This window comes from Gorilla gorilla, chromosome 5 (genome assembly GCF_029281585.2).
Source record: "Gorilla gorilla gorilla isolate KB3781 chromosome 5, NHGRI_mGorGor1-v2.1_pri, whole genome shotgun sequence".
Classification (NCBI taxonomy): Eukaryota; Metazoa; Chordata; class Mammalia; order Primates; family Hominidae; genus Gorilla; species Gorilla gorilla.
Window position 1 is genome coordinate 75,831,196 of NC_073229.2, and position 24,504 is coordinate 75,855,699.

At 36.9% G+C, this 24,504-nt stretch overlaps 1 long non-coding RNA gene across 1 annotated transcript; it reads left to right on the forward strand.

The window, feature by feature from the left end:
• The first annotated feature begins 2,055 nt into the window (after positions 1 to 2,055).
• Positions 2,056 to 22,080, forward strand: LOC129534576 (uncharacterized). The gene is made up of 5 exons (XR_008681216.1): positions 2,056 to 2,177; positions 9,440 to 9,596; positions 10,959 to 11,013; positions 12,157 to 12,240; positions 22,044 to 22,080. It is a non-coding gene; the product is annotated as an uncharacterized lncRNA (long non-coding RNA).
• The last annotated feature ends 2,424 nt before the right edge of the window (positions 22,081 to 24,504 follow it).

A 24,504-nucleotide genomic window follows, 5' to 3' on the forward strand; every position in this document is an offset into this window, starting at 1 on the left:
TGCAAGGCAGCAGCACTGGCACTGCCAATATTGACTTTCCCATCCCATCTCTGAGAGATAATCACCCTTTAAATCAAAACCTACAAGGTGTGAAAACTGCAGGAACTCACCATAATCTAAGAACTTGGTTCTTTTACATCCCAAGGGCATAATACATTTCCCTTAAATGACCTTTACTATTCCATGTCACTTTAACCTGTTCTCTAAAGTAAAAAAACAAAAAAACAAAAAACAAAAAACAATTTTCAGATTAGAAGAGAAGAGGCTAAGAAGCATGTAATTCTGCTCACAATGGATTTTTACAGACCTCACTGGAGTTAATTACTGAAAACTTGTATATGAAGTAATTAATTTCATGCAATTCAGCACCATCTGCAGATGCATTATTTTCATTCAAAAGTTATATAATTGATACAAACTTAAAATTGTTAGAAATTTTGAGAAAGCCATAATGTTTGCACCTTTGTTTACATTATCCAATTAGATGAAGAAATTATGTCTTATAGAAAACCCATTCAAAAATACCAACTGGATTACCTTTAAGATAGATGTTGAGGAAAAAACAAACCACAAATTCAAACTGCTAACCTTAACTTCAGAAGTTATTTAGTCTAACTTAGATTTCTAGGCTATAATCATGCACTCCTGCTGAAATAATACTGTACAGAGTCTTCAAAACTCTGTAGACTTACAAAGTTTTTATACAGATTGCAAAGTTTGTATTATTCCCATCCACATTTAACAATCCCCAGCTACTGCTCCCATAACGCTGGACTGCAGAGCACAAGCATCCTCCAGTTGCACATACACTCCAGGATTTGCTCCCAAGAGCCCGATAAAAAAACTAATCAAAAGAGAGTATGAAGGGGAAGTAGAGTATATTACCCTTTTTTGTGGGCTCCCTGCCTTCTCCTCATTAGTTTTGCTGTCTCACCCTTTTGTGGGCCTGTCCTAATTTATTTTGGGCCTTAGGCATGTGAGTCAGTACTTTCAGCTTTCGTGATAGGTTTGAATAGCAGGTAAACCTTGCTAGAGCACAGCCCACTATGCCAAGATCTGAACTTATCAATCAGACACTGTGGAACAGCAGATTCTGTGATTTACAAACTCTGAGACTACTGAATGCAATTTAATATCAAGAACAGTGTATCATTTCCTTAGTGATTATGATTCATCAGTGAGAGACCCAGGAAAATAAAACATCTGTGTTTCGGACATGGTCTCAAGATTATCCCATGGCAAAATCTTGGGGTGATGTGAGTCAAGGTGTGGGGTTCACCTAGATATGCTCCCTCTCATTCTTGGTGTAATGAGCACACATGCAATGCATTTGAAGAATTGAAGTAGATATTTCAGACCCCAATCACGGCAAGTGTTTTCTTGTATTAAATTAGCAGTATTCACTTCTCTGATAGGGTTGAAAATATTTGCAGACAGAGATACAGATTGTACAAAACATGTACCCTGAGAGTTCATCTTTATAACTATAAATGTAGGATTTGGTTTTTAAATTTTTTAAATGTGGTTTTTCTTTTACATGTGTATTTCTTATCTGCTAAGATGTACTGGCCTTCACTTGCTATGAAATGAGTTGTCAGAGAAGCAACAATATATGACTGTTACCTCTTTTTTTTTTTAAACGTTGCCTTAAAACTCATCACAGAAAATTATATAAGCCATGTCTTCATGGCAAGGAGAGAAAGCCACTTAAAAAATTGAATATTAATTTCTGAAATAAAATCTTTATAACAGAGATTATTTATAACATCTTCACTATTTATATGGCTACTGTCTTTGTGAACCTTTTCCAATAATTTTAATTAAATAAATCTCACTTCTAAAAGTATAAAAGTAATAGCAGAAAAATTCTGGGGCTTTGTCTGTAATTTAGTCCTACAGGCAAAATAAGTCATAGCAATTCTAATGTCATTTTTAGCAAAAGAAAGTCATGCAGTTTCAGACATTTATTTAACTGACATTTATGGGTAGGAAGTTTCACCTAGAAATCTTAAGAATGTGAAAACATGATAAGTCATCCATTTCTCTTTCTTGTACAGGTAATTTGATCTTTGTCTCACACCTTCACACTTCAACACTGGGATGAAGTCTTTGTACTATCTAAACTGAATGATAAGACCGAAAGAAACAAAGTCAGAGGCTCAGGAGGCCAATTCACGGTGAGAGCTAGATAAAATCACCCAAGACTAAATGCTGTTATTAAACTAAGTTGGAGCAATTTAACACTGATTTTGACATCAGAAGACTAAAGTTCATGCAATATTTTATCTGTTAAAGAAGAAGCTACAACCTGTGCTGAAAACAATTTGACTTTTTAAAATCAATGCTTTAGTGATCCATACTTTTTTAAATGTAAACTATGGCTACAATCATTGGTTACCAACTTCCATTAGTATGTTTTGACCCATAGCCTTATTTCAACACCTCAGGATAAGCTAGCAAGCCACATTTTAAAATAAAGATGTTCTCATGTGCATGTTTAAAATATTTTTGAGCTAGGAGAGAAGCTTAAAATGTAGTTTTTAAAAGATATTCTTGTGTTTGAGGAGATTATCTCCCTTTTTGTGCTGAAAGATTTAAAATTGGAGTTTTATAAATATAGAAGTAGACTTTCTGTGGAATTAGTAAACATCCATCTTTCTCACCCTCACAGCACAAAGATGAAAATAAATGACTAAAACATATGTAAACCCTCAAGGGTGAGTGAATAGGAGAGGAGTCAACATGAAATGTCAGGAAATTTTGGAAGATGAAGAACTAAGAGAGAACTTCAGTGGAAGAGCACAGGGAGGTGAAAATCAAGTGCCTGAAGAAAGAGGCACACCAGTGACCATTCGGAACCTATAAAAGGCAAAGTTGATGGGAATGTTAGATACCACAGGGGAGAGTAAGATACAGAGGTAAAAGGAGCAGAAATAATCTCAAAGGTTTCCCAGTTCTCTGCCTGATCCACCTAAGCAGGTAGTCACTTCTTCCCTGTACAAAGGAGACCTGGCAGGTTCTTCTTGGATGAATTGAAAATAGGTGACAGCCTCGGATACTAAGCATAGCTGAGACAGGTGCAAGGCTCAGGCCTAAAAACACAAGTTATCAATAGATAACTACACACTTATTGCTGAGACCCTACCACCCACCTTCCGTAGCCAGACTGACCCTAAAACAGAAGAATGGAGAAGCATTTTCTGAAGAAACCAAAAAATCTCAAAGAAAGAAACATAGATACTGACATTCGATAATTTCCAGTAGGATAAAATTTGTCAAATTTCGTTAACATCACTTTCATGAAGGTCCTAGTACACAGCTTTTCCCATGCACACAATCTCCATCTGGCTTCTCGGTGCTCACTCACAGACACCCAAATATAACAAACATTTGAGGAAAAAGCCTGAATGAGACAGACACAAAAATTAACAAAAAATGTGGAAATATGAGACAATTGAAACAATAGAGTGAACAGGAGAAATTTGTCAAAAATTGAAATGAACTTCCCAAAACATTAAATATTACATCTATGCAGCAAAAACGGGACGTTATTCAAAACAAAATATTTTTTAAATAGATGAAGTACATTTAAAACTCAATAGAAGGATTAGAAGACAAAGGCTTAGACCATTTTGAGAAAATCTCACAAAAAAGCAGAATAAAAACAAAGAAATGGAAAAAAAATCAGAAACAAAAGCCTGCAAAAATTAAGAGAAGTTTTCAAGAGATTTAACAGTTGCCTAACAGGAGCTCCTGAAAGAAAATACATTATCAGAAATGTAGAAAAATGATCAAAAAATTATACAAGAAATTACCCTGTGCTAAAGGATCCATGTCTACAAATTGAAAGAACATTTTTAGCGTCAGTAGAAAAAAAACGATATCACAGCCTATTCTGAAATTTCACAGCACTAGGGATAAAGAAAACTCTGACAGGAAATGGTATTTAGCCCAAATTTTTACAGACAAACCGTTAATCAAATGCAAAGATAAAATAAAAATACTTTTGGGCACGAAGTACCTCTAAACAGTTACCTCTCCTTACCTTTTCAGTGGAAGCTACTGGAGATCTAGAGATAAAACCAAGAAAGAGTTATAATGGAATCCAGGAAACTAGGGACTCAATATAAGAGCAAAGCAAAGGGAATTCCCAAGAACATGAAAAGCCAAGCAAAGGTGTAGAACAGGTATAGAGAGCAACTGGTCTAGACCAGTACAGAAGGAATCCGGGAGCATGGCCTAATGAACAACTCTGACTGATAATTGGTTAAACCCCATAGAAAACTGTATTAAAGAAGCTAATGGAAAATGTACAAATAAAATTAAAATTGAGTACACAAAAAATAGGAATGCAAAAAAGAGGTAAATGCCCAGAAAAAAGTATGTAAAGAATAATATTTAATAAAAATAATATACTGTTTGGCTCAGCAGTTAACAATATTTGCATAGTCCCAATCAACAGTGCAAAAATTCGATTAATCAAAAATCAAGATACTAGGGAAAGATGCAAAGGCATTATAATAATACAAAGAAACAAAATCCTCAAGTTGCACACTGGAAGACAACAAACAATGTATAGAATGGAGATATTAGAAATTAGAGCATTAGTATATGGCTTAGAAATGTGAATATTCAAAGTGGTCCCCACTAGGAAAACCCACCACTCCTGATCACCCCCCCACCGACAAAATGAGGAAATGGTTTTGGTTTTAAGCTTTTTTGTGTCATTTAGCTTTTGAAAACATATGCATGAATACTGTTAAAAAATAAGTAGCATTTAGAAATAAGGATAATTCCAACTGTACCTATTTTACTTTACTAAAAGTATAACTCAATTTGTATGCTAGCAATATTAACAAAATTATCAATATTATTATAAAAAAGTAGAGCATTTTTCAAGAGTGCTTGTGAAAACTTATGAAATATTTAAATATACTCACCAGCAAGGCAGGAAATCTAATGTTTTTGTTGAAAGTATATTGAAAGAAGTATAAACCATATTTTCAGATTTACAATATACTGTTTAAAAGTGGGAACATTTCGCAATTATAAAGTTAAATATATATGCCATTTAGAGAAGCCTGAATTCAGCTCCAAGGCTTCCAAAATAAGAAATAAATAATGTACCCAATAAATTATCAAAATATTTCCTCAACATTATTATGTTTACCAAAGAATAGAAACAAATACAAAGAAGTAAAAGAAGAAATATTCTCACTTAACAATTCTCACATTGTCACAGGGAGAAAATAAACATGGTTTTCTGATTTTGATAATTTTTCATCACAGTGGATTATCTCCCGGATGTGAAATTCATTATGCTCTTCTTGCAAAGTCACTTTCATAATTATTTTAAAATGGTCTAAATAGACTAAGGTAATGAAAGTAGACATATTCATGTATTCCATTCGTTCTCATAAAGGGTGATCCTCAGAATACAAAAGAATATGATGGATAAATCCTTAAGCTTCAATACATCTACTTTTAGGCATATTACAAGTAAATTAAGATAAAACAACCCACATTCCATCTCATTAAAACTTGGCAAATCTTTGGATCTGCTTAGAGACACTGAATGTATATAGAAGAATAACTATTATTATTTATGCTTATAAAATGTTTGTTTACATTGTTTTTCTGCCTTTCTATAACCATCCTGTTGTCTTGGTGACACTGGTACTATTCCAAAAGGTTTTGCCCAACTCATGTAACTAATAAAGCAGAATTAAGACTCAAACCCAGGTCTTCTGACTATGATCTGATATTCTTCCTACTACTTTCTCTGAACGTTTGGATTTAGGAAGGGCACCTGTTTCTAATTGAATAGTCATATACTTAATATTTTTACTGAATATCTCTCCTATTTACTAGTTAATATTACCCACTGTAGGAAACCAAAATATTAAACCCTATAACATACTTCTTTGATGTATTTCAAGATGGCATTTCAGTGAAGACAGAAATGCAAGAATAATTGAAAAGCTGACTTTTGTGGAGATTTGCATCTGTAGAAGAAATAAAGTGAAGTGTGCAACAGATGCAAACAGGCACTCTCTGAACCACACCACCCCTTGTCTGAATCTAGGAAAGATTTACTGAGAGTCTGATGCCTTTAAAGGTCTGACAAAAACATTTAGCATCTATTCTCTCTGATGGCTTCTACCTTCAAGGTTTTCACTGCATGGTAAGACCACCTTTGCTAGCCAAGTCTTTCTTTTCTCTCCCTTTCATAACCCATTTTGCCCCCATAATCTGTCACATTCCAAGTCCCTGTTCTTTCTATAATTTCAAGATGATATAAAAGCATCAACTATGTTACCTTTCTTTAAGTTTTTATACTTCATATAATTCCCGTGCACACAAGTACATGTAATCAAATTCATATGCCTTTTTTCCCCTTTAATCTGTCTATTATCAGTTTGTTTTACAGACTCAAATTATTCACTCTTCAGGGGGAAAATTTAAACTTCCCTACAGTTTTGATGCAGTGAATAGGTTAACAAATTTACTAGTTAATATTACCCACTGTAGGAAACTTTATTCTGGAGCCTACAGATGGTATCTTGGGACAACTGACACAAAGCCAACAAAGAAAATAAGAATTTTTTTTACCAAGTCAGTTCTCCCAGATCTCTGCCTAGGACCCCAGGTCAAATGAGTGTGGTAAGAGCCTTGTCTTTTTTCTTTCCCCAAATTGGATTAACAGGACAAAAATATATGTGAACTAGTTCACTTAGTAAATGAATGAATTGTCTATATTTAAAGGAAAGTTTTTTAGAGCACTCTTGTCTTAAACAGCCATGTTAATGGTACCTAAGAAAAGACTTAAAAAATAAATATGGCCTTAGAAACTCCCTTGACAGATTGTTTTTAAAAGAAAACAGCAATCAGATTTAAAAGAAAGCAAAATTATTCATACACTCGAACTCCCTGCTTTGGATCCACTGTGGGATTTGCAATGAAGGCCATATTGTCTTCTACTCAAGGAATTATAATTCCATGCATTCACCACCATGCCCTGGTGTTCAGTTCCTGGAAAGGGAACTAGTCCCTTAGAGATAAAAGTCCTTTAACCCTGGAGAAGAAACATTTATAAAAATTGGTTTGATATTTGTACAACTATTGACTTTTTAGGATACCCACTCATTATTGATTCCTTTCCCTTCCATGGCCAACTCTTGGTTTTCTGTCTTACCAACTGCTTCTGGTAATGAGACACATGAGATTTTTGGCCTTTGCTTGCAGAACATCAGCTAAGAAGCTGAGACCATAGAGAATATGGCCAGATAGAAATGTGGTTTGTCCAGTCTATCATTGTTGGACATTTGGGTTGGTTCCAAGTCTTTGCTATTGTGAATAGTGCCGCAATAAACATACGTGTGCACATGTCTTTATAGCAGCATGATTTATAGTCCTTTGGGTATATACCCAGTAATGGGATGGCTGGGTCAAATGGTATTTCTAGTTCTAGATCCCTGAGGAATCACCACACTGACTTCCACAATGGTTGAACTAGTTTACAGTCCCACCAACAGTGTAAAAGTGTTCCTATTTCTCCACATCCTCTCCAGCACCTGTTGTTTCCTGACTTTTTAATGATCACCATTCTAACTGGTGTGAGATGGTATCTCATTGTGGTTTTGATTTGCATTTCTCTGATAGCCAGTGATGGTGAGCATCTCTTCATGTGTTTTTTGGCTGCATAAATGTCTTCTTTTGAGAAGTGTCTGTTCATGTCCTTTGCCCACTTTTTGATGGGGTGGTTTGTTTTTTTCTCGTACATTTGTTTGAGTTCATTGTAGATTCTGGATATTAGCCCTTTGTCAGATGAGTAGGTTGCAAAAATTTTCTCCAATTTTGTAGGTTGCCTGTTCACTCTGATGATAGTTTCTTTTGTGTGTTGTCAATTGTATCTTTAACTGTGACCATTTTAAGTTTTGTTGACCACATTAAATAGCTTTATTTGAAAGCTATTTTTCTAAAAGCACTTTGCAAATTCTACAGTGTTGTGTCTTCAAGGAGATTCATGGAAAGGATAAACAACCCTGATAGATACTCTCAAATACAGACCTCTGCTTATAACTTTGAAATTATTCAACTTGACTAGATAAAAACTCCAATGGAAAAAAATTGGATATATAAAATAGTTTTTATGAGTTTCATAAGCAGAACAGTAATTGGTAGAAAACTGATAGAGAACTAAAATAATTTTTATGACTTTTTGTTTGAAATATTATTGCTTCTTTTTATGTTTTGTTTTCCAGAGTTAAGAAAACTTTATTATTTTAGGTTATTTATAGCTTATAGAATTGAATAAAGTATACTTTTATAAGAAAAATGGAAACATTTACCTTTCTTTCTATCTGAGTTCTCCAGAATTTGAAAATTATTTTTGAGTGTTCTTATTTTATGGCAATATAGTCATTTGTAGAAGTTCAATAAAAATCAGATTTTTTTTGTGTCAGGACACAATTAGAAATGATAGTTATTTTACTACAGCTTTGACTGGCATGTCATATTCAGATATGACCACACTGCTTTAAGAAATTGAGGTTGACTTTAAAGCCAATAGATATGGAAAAGGACTGGTCTGGTACCTTGTTTACAGTTTCCTTACAGAGTTCCTGATCTTGTGGTAAGTAAAAAAAATGTCACTTTCTAATAGGCTTAGGAACCTCAAAATATTTTGGGGTCCTTGAGAAGAGAATTACTCACCCAATTTGTAGAGATATTACAGACATAGTCTTTAGGTTAGCTCCTAAACCTTCAGAGGTTTTTAAAAATCTAATCTGAAACCTCTTATGAAAAGTTCCCATTAAGCCAAGTTAAAAAGAGGCTATATGGCCACTTACTATTCTTGCTGTACTTTGTGCAAAAATCAGACCAAGTTTAAGACCAAAACATTTAACAAATAAATTTGTCTTATTATGATTTGTTTTTAGTAGAAGCAGGGGACTAGAGAGAGCAAAATTATGTTTCAGAAGAAAACCTATAGTACATTTGTTATTAAATTCTAATCCTGAGCAATGCTTGAGATTTTGCTGTTTACCTGCAATCTGGACTACATGCTTAACTTCAGTTCCTCAAATATCTGTCTGTGGCTCTTTAGACTAACATTTCTAATTTTCTCCCACCATTCTCACTTAAAATCACTAGAAATTAAAACTTCTCCTCTTGAAGCACTGCAAACTGAGGCTAGGCAACTTGTAAACTTTGGGATAAATCACTACAGCAACTCATATATAACAAGTCTTAATGCCTGTTGCTGTATGGACAACTCAGAAAGTTCACTTGAATATCTAATTCAAACTACAATCCAGAAAACTCTGTCAGATTGCCACTTCAACTGAAGATGCTTCAGACACTCTAGAATAGTTTTTATAGAGTAGTTCATAGACTACTCCAGATATTAAACTTTGCTTTTTTTCTGTTTCCGTAGAAATGCCTCATATTAAAGACCTGTTTGCCTGCATCATATATGGAATCCTAACTTTGATGAGAACCTGTCTATAACAGCACCTTCTGAAATAAGATTCAACTGTTTAACAAAATAGACCTATTTTCAGTACTAAGAGAATGATTCAAGAAGACATGAGGTAATATATTTAAATTTGCTCTTTCTACTAATTTCATGTTTTCTTCCCCTTTATCTTAATCTCTTACCTAAAACCTCTAACCCAAATCTCTCCAAAGCTATCCTCTTGGCTTTTAACATATGAATTTTTCCAAAAGTAAAGTTTCAGAAGGGAGATGAAATCAAAATATTTAACCCCAAAATATACATCTTGCATATATTTTAATATGACTATTCAGGAGAGCTGGAAATACAAGAATAGCTGAAAAGTTGATGTTTGTAAAGGATATTTGCCTCTGCAGAGGAAATGAAGTGAAGTAAACAGCAGATGCAAACAGGCTGTATCTGAACATCCCCCCAACCTGCAGGTGTCTGGACCTAGAAAAGATTAACTGAGAGTATGACACCTTTTCACTGACAGTATGACACCTTTAAATGCCTGACAAGAACAGTTACCACTGGCTACCATCTATTCTTTCTGAGGACTGCTACCTGTGAGATTTCATCTGCATAACAAGACTGCTTTGCTAATCAGACCCTTCCCCTTCTCTCCTTCCCAAAACTTGTCTGATCACCATAACCTGTCATGTTCTGAGTCCCCATTTCTTTCTTTCAGTAACCTCAAGATGGTATAAAAACATCAACCATATTGCATTTCTTTGAGTTTTTCTATTTTGTATGACTCCTGTGAACACACATGCATGTAATAAAATATGTATGGCCCTTTTCCTTTAAATTCACCTCTTATCAGTTTGTTGTATAGACTCAAATTATCAAAACTTTGGGGGGGAAATTTAAAATTCCCTACATCATCCAGTTATACTGAAAACATTTACATAATATGTAAATAGAGATTCCTGACAACTTACAGTCCTCTGCACGTTTGTTTAAAAATTAAAGTCTAAATATGAAAAAACCCTCCAATAACCCCTTTTTCAACTAAAGTTATTACCTTTCAGTGTTTTTGCCATATAGTGGCAAGATTAAGAACCACATGTATATAAGTATTTTCCAACACCTAGTGAATATTTTGTATAGCAAATCAAATGCTAGTTGAGTTTCTTCTGGTTTGTGTGTTTGTTTAAAGTCTTGCTGAATCAAGCGAGAGGGAGCAAAATAAAAGTTAGCTGATGTGCTACATGACATAATAAGTTAAACAGCTCTTCTAATTGAATGAGATTTTACACTGTGATTTAAAAATATGTGATTGCTCTATAAGTTGATCCTCAGCCATTTACTGTCAAATGTATACTACTACAATATGTCTTATTGGAGCCTTTGTAGTTAATCAGTTCATTTGATTCAAACATGTTGTTGGTAGGCTTGAGGTAATACTTTTGATTTCCATATCATCCACTTAACTCCATTCCATTCATGCCCACAGACTACATCACTAACTATAGCCAGCTACCTCAGGATCCTGAACTATTGGTTACAAGGTAATGATGTGAAAATTAAGCTAACTTAATACATCTCTTCTAAAGAAAAGAAAAGAAGATGTCCTATATTTGTGTTGTTTATTTTCATATATGAAGGAGAGCATATATAAATATTTTTAAATATTCCCAATATTAAATTGAAAAATTTTCCTTTTTTACTCATATCACCAGTACTTTCATAGGACACTTTATCAGTCAGGACCCAACCAGAAAAAGACAAACCACTATTAGTATTAAAAACAGAAAAAAATTGGTACCAGGAATTGGTACACAGATGATAGAGTTGCTGAGAAGCTACCCAGGAGTAGTGAAGCAATCCACAGATTAGCAATTGAAAAAAGATGGAAACATTTCTAAATTGGTGATGAAAAGAAACTGGGGGTATTAACAGAGACCAGGGCCAGAGTCACCTGGTGGAAGCTGGGAGCACAATGGGCCTGTCTGGGGAAGGCAGAGTGAAAGAAGAGATGTAGCTAGTATAGATGATGCTATTTGAGACAGACAGAAAGGGCAGGAAACACCCTAGCTTCTCCCTTCTTCCTGCCGTCTTATTTCAAGTGTTTCTCTCATTGTCCAGAGTTGGAAACCAGTGACAGGAAAGGGTGGAAAGCATAGTTTATGGGAATCAGCTCCATGAGCTAGAACAGAGGAAGAAATTGATTAAAGGGCAAATGGGTCAAGTGTTGGATCGGACATTCAATGTGTTGGGAAACAGGAAGAAAGACATACAAATTTATTACCATGCACATGTGTTCACAGGAGTAATAGAAAGTATAAAAAAAGAAAGGCAAGATAGTTGATGTGCAAATATCATTTTTATTGGAGATATGGGGGATGGGGGTTGTAGGAGTAAATGATTTTCAGGGGAAATCAATGGGCCCAAAGAACAGTGAAGTGGGGCCAAGTTTCTCTGAACCCTGAGGGAGGTGGCATTATAGATTATAGAGGAGTGAAGGAAGGAAAGTATTTCAAGCAAAGGCTGTTCTGTTCTGCTGATGAAAATATCTCAGGAAATGTTGGAGCTGCCCCCTGAAAGCATAGATGGGAGCCTATGATTGAGTTAATCTTTCCTAGATACAGACAAGAAGATGGGTTCAGAGAAAGCCTGAGTGTTTTATGTTATCAATGCAATTTTTTCTACAGGTGCAAATCTCCTCTACAATAGGCAGCTTTGTAAGGTTATTCCTGTCTGCAGGCCCTCTGAGTAGCCATCTAAAACTATGTCAGGTAAGTATATTGGGGGTGAAATGTTTTTGGTTTCCTTTAAATGCAAGCATCTGCAGGCCTACCTCATTTTACTGTGCTTAGCTTTATTGCAATTTGCAAATATTGTGCTTTTCACAATTAAAGGTTTGTAGCAACCCTGCATCAAGCAAGTCTACTGGTGTGAATTTTCCAACAGCATGTGCTCCCTTTGTGTCTCTGTGTCACATTTTGGTAATTCTCATAATATTTCAAACTTTTCCATTATTATTTTATCTGTTATGGTGATCTGTGATCAGTGATCTTTTATGTTACTATTGTAATGGTTTTGGAGTGCCAGAAACCATACCTATGTAAGATGGTGAACTTAACTGATAAACGTAGTGTGTGTTCTGGCTGCTCCACAGACTGGCACTTCCCCTCACTCTCTTCCTCTTTTTGAACCGTCTTATTCCTTGAGATATTAGACCAGTTAATAACCTTACAATGGCCTCTAAGTGTTCAAGTGTTCTTTCACTTTAAATCAAAAGCAATGGTGCAAAAGTAATTGCAGTTTTGGACTGTGAACTTTAAGTCATTATAACTAGGCTCAAACACATCTTTATTAATGAAAATAGGAACCATTACATTCAACACATTTTTGCCAATGAGAAATAAGTTTCTTTATTCCTGTAGCATAAAAATCTGTGCTTTGGGATTCGATGAAGTCTTGGAAAGCATTTTCTGCATCCTACTCATTGTGGAAGTGTTTTCCCTGCAAACTGCAAAAAGTCATCAAGATGCTTGAAGAAGGGTAGTCAGTTGGCAAGAAGTCAGGAGAATATAACAGATGAGGCAAAAGCTGGTGGCCCAATTCATTCAACTCTTGAAGAGTTGGTTGTGTGATATGCAGTTGGGTGTTGCAGAGAAGAATTGTGCCCTTTCTGTTGACCAATGCCAGCTGCAGGCATTGCAGTTTTCAATGCATCTCATCAATTTGCTGAGTATACTTCTCAGATGAAATGATTTTGCTAGGATTCGGAAAGCTGCAGTGGATCAGACCAGCAGCAGACCACCAAACAGTGACCATGAACTCTTTTTGGTGCAAGTTTGGCCTTGGGAAGTGCTTTGGAGCTTCTTCTCAGTCCAGATACTGAGCTGGTCATCACCAGTTGTCATGTATAATCAACTTTTCATTGCACTTCACAATCCAGACATGAAATGATTCGTTGTTATTGCATAGCATAAGACAAGGTGACACTTCAAAATGACAATTTGTTTTTATTTTCAGTCAGCTCATGAGGCACCCACTTATTGAGCTTTTTCACCTTTCCAATTTGCTTCAAATGCCAAACAACTGTAGAAGGGTTGATACTGAGTTCTTCAGCAATTTCTCATATAGTCATAAGAGGATCAGCTTGGATAATTGCTCTCAATTGGTCATTTTCAACTTCCCACGGCTGGCCACTATCTCCTCATCTTCAAGGCTCTCATATCCTTTGCAAAACTTCTTGAACCATCAGTGCACTGTATATTCTTCAGCAGTTTCTGCACCAAATGCATTGCTGACCTTGAGAGTTGTCTCCACTGCTTTATGACCCATTTTGAACTCAAATAAGAAAATCTCTCGAATTTGCTTTTTGTCTAACATCATTTCCATAGTCTAAAATAAATGTAAAATAAGCAGTAAGTAATAAGTCATTAGCAAAAAAGTAAAGCAAGAAATGCACATTAAAATGATATATAACAACATTTATTAAGAATTTATTCCAATATCAAACAGCAAATTCCAACAATGCAAAAACCACAATTACTTATGCACCAACCTAAATGATTAAGCTTAGTGAGGAAAGCATGTTGAAAGCTGACATAGGCTGAAAGCTGGGATTCTTACATCAAACACTTAGCCAAGTTTGGAATGCAAACGAAAAAAGCTTGAAGGAAATTTAAAGTGCTACTCCAGTGAACACAAGAATGGTAAGAAAGTAAAACAGCCTTATTACTGATATTGAGGAAGTTTGCTTGATATGGATAGATCAGACCAACCACACTATTTCCTTAAGCCAAAGCCTAGTCCATAGCAAGACTCTAACTCTGTGCAGTTTTATGGAGGTGAGTAAACTGCAGAAGAAAAGTTTGAAGTTAGTACAGGTTAGTTCATGAGGTTGAAGGAAAGAAGACATCTCCATAACAGAAAAATGCAAGATGAAGCAGCAAATGCTGATGTAGAAGCTGCAGCAAGTTACCCAGAAGATCTTGCTAAGATCATTGATGAAGGTGGCTACAGCAAACAACATATTTTCAAGTGGATAAAATAGGCTTTTATTGGATGAAGATTCCATCTAAAACTTTCATAGAGAGGTTTAAGTCAATGCCTGGTTTCAAAGGTTCAAAACGCAGGCTGACTCTCTAGTTGGGGGCTAATAATGCAGCTGGTGACTTTAAGCGGAAGCCAATGCTCATTTACCATTCTAAAAATCCTAGGGGCCTTAAGAATTATGCTAAATCCACCCTACAAATGCTCTATGAATGGAACAATAAAGACTGGATGACAACACATCTGTTTACAGCATGGTTTACTGAATATTTTAAGCCCAATGTTGATACATACTGATCAGAAAAAAAATTTTTTTCAAAGTATTACTGCTCATTGGCAATGCATCTGTTCACCTAAGAGCTCTGCTGGAGATACACAAGGAGATTAATGTTCTTCTCATCCCTGCTAACATAACATCCATTCTGCAGCCCATGGATCAAGGGATAATTTTAGCTTTCTTGTTTCATTATTTAAGAAATACATTATGAGCTGGGTGCGATGGCTTGCACCTGTAATTCTAGATACTCAGGAGGCTAAGGTGGGAGGACTGCTTGAGGCTAAAAGTATGAGACCAGCCTGAGCAACATAGTGAGACTTTGTCTCTAACCAAATAAAGAAAATAAGAGAAAAAGCCAGAGCTCAGCAAGGTTGCTGTGGCCAGACTGCCAGATTTTTCCTCTCTGGACAGGGAATCTCTGAAAAAAAGGCAGCAGCCCCAGTCAGAGACTTATAGATAGACCCCCCATCGCCCTGGGACAGAGCACCTGGGAGAAGGGATGGCTGTGGGTGCAGCTTCAGCAGAATTAAATGTCCCTGCCTGATGGCTCTGAAGAGAGCAGTGGACCTCCCAGCACAGCGTTCGATCTCTGCTAAGGGTCAGACTGACTCCTCAAGTGGGTCACTGAACCCCGTGTATCCAAACTGGGAGATACCTCCCAGTAGGTACCGACAGACACCTCATACAGGAGAGCTCTGGCTGGCATCTGGCAGGTGCACCTCTGGGACAAAGCTTCCAGAGGAAAGAACAGGCAGCAATCTTTGCTGTTCTGCAGCCTCCGCTGGTGATACCCAGGCAAAGAGGGTCTGGAGTGGACCTCCAGCAAACTCCAGCAGACCTGCAGCAGACAGACCTGACTGTCAGAAGGAAAACTAACAAACAGAAAGGAATAGCATGCCCACTCAAAGACCCCATCTGAAGGTCACCAACATCAAAGACCAAAGGTAGGCAAATCCACAAAGACGGGAAGAAACCAGCACAAAAAGGCTGAACATTCTGAAAATCAGAATGCCTCATCTCCTCCAAAGGATCACAACTCCTCACCAGCAATGGAATAAAACTGGACAGAGAATGAGTTCGAAAATTCACAGAAGTAGGCTTCAGAAGGTGGGTAATAACAAACACCTTCAAGCTAAAAGAGCATGTTCTAACCCAATGCAAGGAAGCTAAGAACCTTGAAAAAAGGTTAGATGAATTGCTAACTAGAATAACCAGTTTAGAGAAGAACATAAATGACCTGACGGAGTGAAAAAACACAGCATAAGAACTTCGTGAAGCATACGCAAGTACCAATAGCTGAATTGATCAAGTGGAAGAAAGGATATCAGTGATTGAAGATCAACTTAATGAAATAAAGTGAGAAGACAAGATTAGAGAAAAAAGAATAAAAAGTAACGAACAAAACCTACAAGAAATATGGCACTGTGTGAAAAGACCAAATCTACCTTTGATTGGTGTTCCTGAAAGTGATGAGTATAATGGAACCAAGTTGGAAAACACTCTGCAGGATATTATCCGGGACAACTTCCCCAACCTAGCAAGACAGGCCAACATTCAAATTCAGGAAATACAGAGAACACCACAAAGCTACTCCTTGAGAAGAACAACTCCAAACCACATAATCTTCAGATTCACCAAGGTTGAAATGAAAGAAAAAATGTTAAGGGCAGCTAGAGAGAAAGGTCGGATTACCCAAAAAGGGAAGCCCATCAGATTAACAGCGAATCTCTCTGAAGAAACCCTACAAGCCAGAAGAGAGATGGGGCCAATATTCAACATTTTTAAAGAAAACAATTTGCAACCAAGAATTTCATATCCAGCCAAACTAAGCTTCATAATCGAAGGAGAATTAACATCCTTCACAGAAAAGCAAATACTGAGAGATTTTGTCACCACCAGGCCTGCCTTACAAGAGCTCCTGAAAGAAGCACTAAACGTGAAAAGGAACAACCAGTACCAGCCGCTGCAAAAACATAACAAATCATAAAGAATATCGACACTATGAAGAAACTGCATCAACTAACAGGCAAAACAACCAGCTAACATCGTAATGGCAGAATCAAATTCACACAAAACAATATTAACCTTAAATGTAAATGGGCTAAATGCCCCAATTAAAAGACACAGACCTGCAAATTAAACAAATTAAATAGTCAAGACCCATCAGTGTGCTGTATCCAGGAGACTCATCTCACAGGCAAAGACACACAAAGGCTCAAAATAAAGGGATGGAGGAATGTTTACCAAGCAAATGGAAAGAAAAAAAAAAAAGCAGGAGTTGCAATCCTAATCTCTGATAAAACAGACTTTAAACCAACACAGGTCAAAAGAGACAAAAGGGCATTACATAATGGTAAAGGGATCAATGCAGCAAGAAGAGCTAACTATCCTAAATATATATGCACCCAATACAGGAGCACCCAGATTAATAGAGCAAGCTCTTAGAGACCTACAAAGAGATTTTGACTCCCACACAATAATAGTGGGAGACTTGAACACCCCACTGTCAATATTAGACAGATCAACAAGACAGAAAATAAACAAGGATATTCAGGACTTGAACTCAGCTCTGTACCAAGCGGACCTAATAGACATCTACAGAACTCTCCACCCCAAATCAACAGAATATACATTCTTCTCAGTACCTCATCACACTTATTCTAAACTTGACCACATAATTGGAAGTAAAACACTCCTCAGCAAATGGAAAAGAATGGAATCATAACAAAGAGTCTCTCAGACCACAGTGCAATCAAATTAGAACTCAGGATTAAAAAAACTCACTCAAACTTCACAACTACGTGGAAACTGAACAACCTGCTCCTGAATGACTACTGGGTAAATAACAAAATGAAGGCAGAAATAAAGATGTTTTTTGAAACCAATGAGAATGAAGACACAGCATACCAGAATCTCTGGGACACACTTAAAACAGTGTGTCGAGGGAAATTTATAGCACTAAAGGCCCACAAGAGAAAGCAGGAAAAATCTAAAGTTGATATCCTAACATCAAAATTAAAAGAACTAGAGAAGCAATGGCAAACAAATTTAAAAGCTAGCAGAAGACAAGAAATAACTAAGATCAGAGCAGAACTGAAGAAGATGGAGACACAAAATCCCTTCAAAAAATCAATGAATCCAGGAGCAGGTATTTTGAAAAGATCAACAAAACAGAAAGACCACTAACCAGACTAATAAAGAAGAAAAGAGAGAAGAATCAAATAGAAGCAATAAAAAATGATATAGGGGATATCACCACAGATCCCACTGAAATATAAACTACCATCAGAGAATACTATAAACACCTCTGTGCAAATAAACTAGAAAACCTAGAAGAAATGGATAAATTCCTGGACACATACGCTCTCCCAAGACTAAACCAAGAAGAAATTGAATCCCTGAATAGACCAATAACGAGTTCTGAAATTGAGGCAGTAATTAAGAGCTTACTAACCAAAAAAAGCACAGGACCAGAAAGATTCACAGCTGAATTCTACCAGAGGTACAAAAAGGAGCTGGTACCATTCCTTCTGAAACTATTCCAAATAATAGAAAAAGAGGGAATCCCCCCTAAGTCATTTTATGAGGCCAGCATCATCCTGATACCAAAACCTGGCAGAGACACACACACACAAAAAATTTCAGGCCAATATTCCTGACGAACATCGGTGCAAAAATCCTCAATAAAATACTGGCAAAGCAAATCCAGCAGCACATCAAAAAGCTTATCCACCATGATCAATTCTGCTTCATCCCTGGGATGCAAGGCTGATTCAACATACACCAATCAATAAAATGTAATCCATCACATAAACAGAACCGATGACAAAAACCACATGATTATCTCAATAGATGCAGAAAAGGCCTTCAATAAAATTCAACACCCGGGGGATAGCATGGGGAGATATACCTAATACTAGATGACGAGTTAGTGGGTGCAGCATGCCAGCATGGCACATGTATACATATGTAACTAACCTGCACATTGTGCACATGTACCCTAAAACTTAAAGTATATTAATAATAAATAAATAAATAAATAGACAAAAAAAGAAAATAATAAAACAATAAAAAAATTCAACACCCTTTCATGCTAAAAACTCTCAATAAACTAGGTATCGATGGACTGCATCTCAAAATAATAAGAGCTATTTATGACAAACCCACAGCCAATATCATACTGAATGGGCAAAAAGTGGAAGCATTCCCTTTGAAAACCAGCACAAAACAAGGATGCCCTCTCTCCCCACTCCTATTCGACATAGTATTGGAAGTTCTGGCCAGGGCAATCAGGCAACAGAAAGAAATAAAGGGCATTCGAATAGGAAGAGAGGAAGTCAAATTGTCTCTGTTCACAGATGACATTATTGTATATTTAGAAAACCCCATTTTCTCAGCCCCAAATCTCCTTAAACTGGTAAGCAACTTCAGCAAAGTCTCAGGATACAAAATCAATCTATAAAATTAACAAGCATTCCTATACACCAATAACAAACAGAGAGCCAAATCATGAGTGAACTCCCATTCACAATTGCTTCAAAGAGAATAAAATACTTAGGAATACACTTTATAAGAAATGTGAAGGACCTCTTCAAGGAGAACTACAAACCACTACCCAAAGAAATAAGAGAGAACACAAACAAATGGAAAAACATTCCATGCTCATGGATAGGAAGAATCAATATTGTGAAAATGGCCTTACTGCCCAAAGTAACTTATAGATTCAATGCTATCCCCATCAAGCTACCACTGACTTTCTTCACAGAATTGGAAAAAGTTACTTTAAACTTCATATGGAACCAAAAAGGAGCCCACATAGCCAAGACAATCCTAAGAAAAAAGAACAAAGCTAGAGGCATCACACTACCTGACTTCAAACTATTCTACAAGGCTACAGTAAACAAAACAGCATGGTACTGGTACCAAAACAGATATATAGACCAATGGAACAGAACAGAGGCTTCAGAAATAATGCCACACTTCTACAATCATCTTATCTTTGGCAAACCTGACACAAACAAGCAATGGGGAAAAGATTCCCTATTTAATAAATGGTGTTGGGAAAACTGGCTAGCCATAAGCAGAAAACTGAAACTGGACCCCTTCCTTACACCTTATGCAAAAATCAACTCAAGATGGGTTACAGACTTAAATGTAAGACCTAAAACCATTAAAGTCCTAGAAGAAAACCTGGGCAATACCGTTCAGGACATAAGCATGGGCAAAGGCTTCATGTCTAAAACACCAGAAGCCATGGCAACAAAAGCCAAAATTGACAAATGGGATCTAATTAAACTAAAGAGCTTCTGCACAGCAAAAGAAATTATCATCAGACTGAACAGGCAACCTACAGAATGGGAGAAAATTTTTACAATCTATCCATCTGACAAAGGGCTGACATCCAGAATCTACAAAGAACTTAAACAAATTTACAAGATAAAAAAACAAACAACCCCATCAAAAAGTGAGCAAAGGATATGAACAGACACTTCTCAAAATAAGACATTTTTGCAGCCAACAAACATATGAAAAAATGCTCATCATTGCTGGTCATTAGAGAAATGCAAATCAAAACCACAATGAGATACCATCTCATGCCAGTTAGTATGGTGATCATTAAAAAGTCAGGAAACAACACATGCTGGAGAGGATGTGGAGAAATAGGTACACTTTTACACTATTGGCGGGAGCATAAATTAGTTCAAACATTGTGGAAGACAGTGTGGCAATTCCTCAAGGGTCTAGAACCAGAAATGCCATTTGACCCAGCAATCCCGTTACTGGGTATATACCAAAGGATTATAAATCATTCTACTATAAAGACACATGCACACATATGTTTATTGCAGCACTATTCACAAAAACAAAGACTTGGAACCATCCCAAATATCCATTAATGACAGACTGGATAAAAAATATGTGGCACATAAACACCATGGAATACTATGCAGCCATAAAAAAGGATGAGTTCATGTCCTTTGCAGGGACATGGATGAAGATGGAAACCATCATTCTCAGCAAACTATCACAAGAACAGAAAAGCAAACACTGCATGTTCTCACTCATAAGTGGGAGTTGAACAAGGAGAATACATGGGCACAGGGAGGGGAGCATCACACACCAGGGCCTGTTGGGGGGTTGGGGGAGTGGGTGGAATAGCATTAGGATAAATACCTAATGTAGGTGATAGGTTGATGGGTGCAGCAAGCCACCATGGCACATGTATACTTATGTAACAAAACTGCACATTCTGCACATGTACCCCAGAACTTAGAATATAATAATAATAATAAAAAAGGCAGATGTGTTGGCCTGTGCCTATAGTTACAGCTACTTGAGAGGCTGAGGAAGGAGGATCACTTGAATCTAGGAGTTTGAGGCTGCAGAGAGCTATGGTTATGCCACTGCACTCCACTCTGGGTGACAGAGAGAGATCCCATGCCTAAAATAAAAATGAAAGAAAGACATACACTTTGAAAGGTTATAGCTGCCATAGATAGTGATTCCTCTGATGGATACGGGCAAAATATATTTAAAATCTTGTGGAAAGGAATCCTATTCTAGATGCCATTAATAACATTGGTGACTCATGAGAAGAGGTCAAAATAGCAATATTAACAGCAATTTGGAAAAAGTTGATTCCAATCCTGTGGAGAACTTTGAGGAGCTCAAGACTTCAGTGGACAAAGTGACTACAGGTGTAGTGGAACTGGCCAGATAACCAGAATGAGAAGTGCACCCTAAAGATGGGACTGAATTGCTGAAATCTCATGATAAATATTGAATGGATGAGGAGTTAGTGAAGGAGCAAAGAAAATGGTTTCTTAAAGAGCAAAGAAATTTGCCCTTGGTGAAGAGAGCAATGTTGAAATGACAACAAAAATTTAGAATAGCACATAAACTTAGTTGATAAAGCAGTAGCAGGGTTTGAGAGGATTGCCTTCAATTTTGAAAGAAGTTCTGCAGTGGGTAAAATGCTATCAAACAGAAACCAACCACCACCCTGATCATTCAGCAACCAACAACAACAAAGCAAAACCCTCCACCAGCAAAAAGTTACAACTCATTGAAGGCTCAGATGATTGTTAGCATTTTTTAGTAATATTTTTAATTAAGGTCTGTACATTGTTTTTTTGACACAATGCTATTACACACTTAATAGACTACAGTATAGTGTAAACATAGCTTTTATATGCACTGAGAAACCAACAAATCTGTGTGACTTGCTTTATTGTGATATTTGCTTTTTTGCAGTGGTCTAGAACTGAACCCACAATTTCCCCGAGGTATGCCTGTATTATAAAGATTTGGAATTGTGTAATATCTTTCTCTTGATTAATAAAGTTTTTTCTCTGAAGTTCTTAAAAATTTCAAAGGAGTTAACTAACTTTTAAAACTCCTCTAACTCTTCCATTTTGTTTGATAAAAAGTACACTTCAGAACTCTTGCATAAATCTTAGAGTTTGTGTGTCAGGGAAAAAAATCTTACGTCAATTATTTTCTATATACAAAGAATTAAATTTCCAATCTTGAAGCTTGGATATAAATAAATATATATACATAATTCTTAAATATTGATTAATTGCTTAAATATCGGGTCACTCACTTGTTTATCCAACAGAGCTTTATGAGCTCTTTCTGTATTACATACTGTGTCTACTCTGTAACTGAGGCCCCAAGTAAATTTGACTCATGCCAAAAATTTTGCTGAGCATCTTGAAAGAGAGATATCCTATGAGATAGTCATAGCATGCAAATTATTTTTACACTGTGTTTTATGTGTTTCTGAAAAAAAAAAGCTATCCTAAATCTTTGGAATCCAACCAACAAAAAAAAAATCAGAAAATGTGAAATTGTCTAAGTCCACTGAATCAGTATAGTTACTGTCTATAAGATACCCCTAGGCTCAGAAATTATGTGCTCAGGAGATAAAGCATACTTCTAGAAATCATGGCTTTGCCCTCCAGGAAACACTAAAGCTAGTAATCAAAATGAAACAAAGGCACCCAATGAAGATTCCCATAGGTAAAACTGCTTCCTAAGTGGATGTTTGATTGCTCTCAGCTTCTCCTTTAATGTTCATCTTTCTACCACAAAAACCCATTCTCTGTGACATTTCATAAGGTTGCTAATGATTTACTATTGGTAGATGCAGGAGCCTAGAAGGGAGATACACAGAAAGAGTGCATTTCTTAAAATGTAGGACATAAATAGATTTCAAAATTTTTGTCCCATTACTTTCACTTAGAAAAAAAAGGAATGTATTTTCTCCAAATATTTTCTGGTTATCATGGATCACTCTATGGATCCTTTCTCTATTCAAGGAGAGCTACTGCTATGCCTCTTTGGGTCTTCTTACTCTTGGAAAGAACCACTACATATCCATTCCCCAAGTGGACATGCCCTTGTTCAACTGTCACTGAAGTATCAGGAGTTATGATATAATGGTGGGGTGGGGAACAAGAGGTCTCTGCATGACCAAGAGCTTATTGTGGGAAATGAAACACTCCTGTTTATAAATGCTCCTTCAGCCATTCTCATTTGCCATCACAGGGTGTAGCATTCTGGCTTTCCTTGGTTTGTTGGCCTCCTTTCTCTTCCTTCTGGTGACTTTCTACTTACACTTTCCACTTCTCAACTTGTCAGGAAATTCAAAAAGTCTTATTTTATAATACATTAAGGGCAACATAATGTTGGTTTGTCTCTCTCCTCAGCCTTCATAGCTATGTCTAAGCCTCATTTTCCATGTTTCATGAAAGCATTTTGCTAAACAAGTGTAAACCTAAAAGTATCTGAGACAAGTGTCAATCAATTTTGAAGTTTATTTTGCCAAGATTAAGGGCATGCCCAGAAGAAATAAAACACAAAATCACAGAAACAGTCTGTGGTCTGTGCCTTTCTCCAAAAGCAATTTTGAGGGCTTCAGTATTTAAAGAAAAAAATGTGGGCTGGAGGGGAAAGAGGGAGAGTATGGTAATCCACATGTTGCCAAAGAAAAGAAACAGGTAGGGGAATACTCAATTATGTATACATGCTGTGCTCAGTAAATCAGTACTTTATATAAGATAAGGTGGATATAGAGTAGCTACCTGTGAAGATATTCAACATTTTATCTGTAGCTATCTGCTTAGGAACAAAGGAAAGGCAGTTTCTTGCATTGTTACGGGATACTTCAGTTGCTTCACCAGCTGGAAACCTCTGTGGCTAGTGGTGCCTTTACCTGAGTTTTGCTTGGGCCTGCAGGGCCTATCTCACCCACTCAGCCTGGTGGGCTGCACTCAGCTTATGTTACCAACCTGGATCCCACACCTGCAAAGGACAAGCCAGGCACAGAGTGGTGAGTGGTGCAAGAGTGAATGAGTGTGGGGTCCAGCCACTGTGCACAGCCAAGCACTCTGATTGCAGCAGGGTGGGCAGCCCCAGGTGCTGTCATGGGCACTGGCTCCCTGCGAGGCTGCAGCTGGATCAGGAGTACCACAAGTGGCTTCCATGGCAGGCACAGGGGAACATGGTGGTGCCCAGAAGTTTGGAGTCACCAGGAATCACAGAGCCCCAAAGAGAGTGTCACATTCCTGGCTCAGGGAGCTCCTAGGTCTGGGATCCCCAAAAGAATGCAGCTCTTCTCTCCTTCTCATCACCTGTAATGTGGCAAGTGGAGGTCGTATTTCAGCCCAGTTTGTGTTACAGCTCTTTCAGTTTCACCCCTGCCATTCAG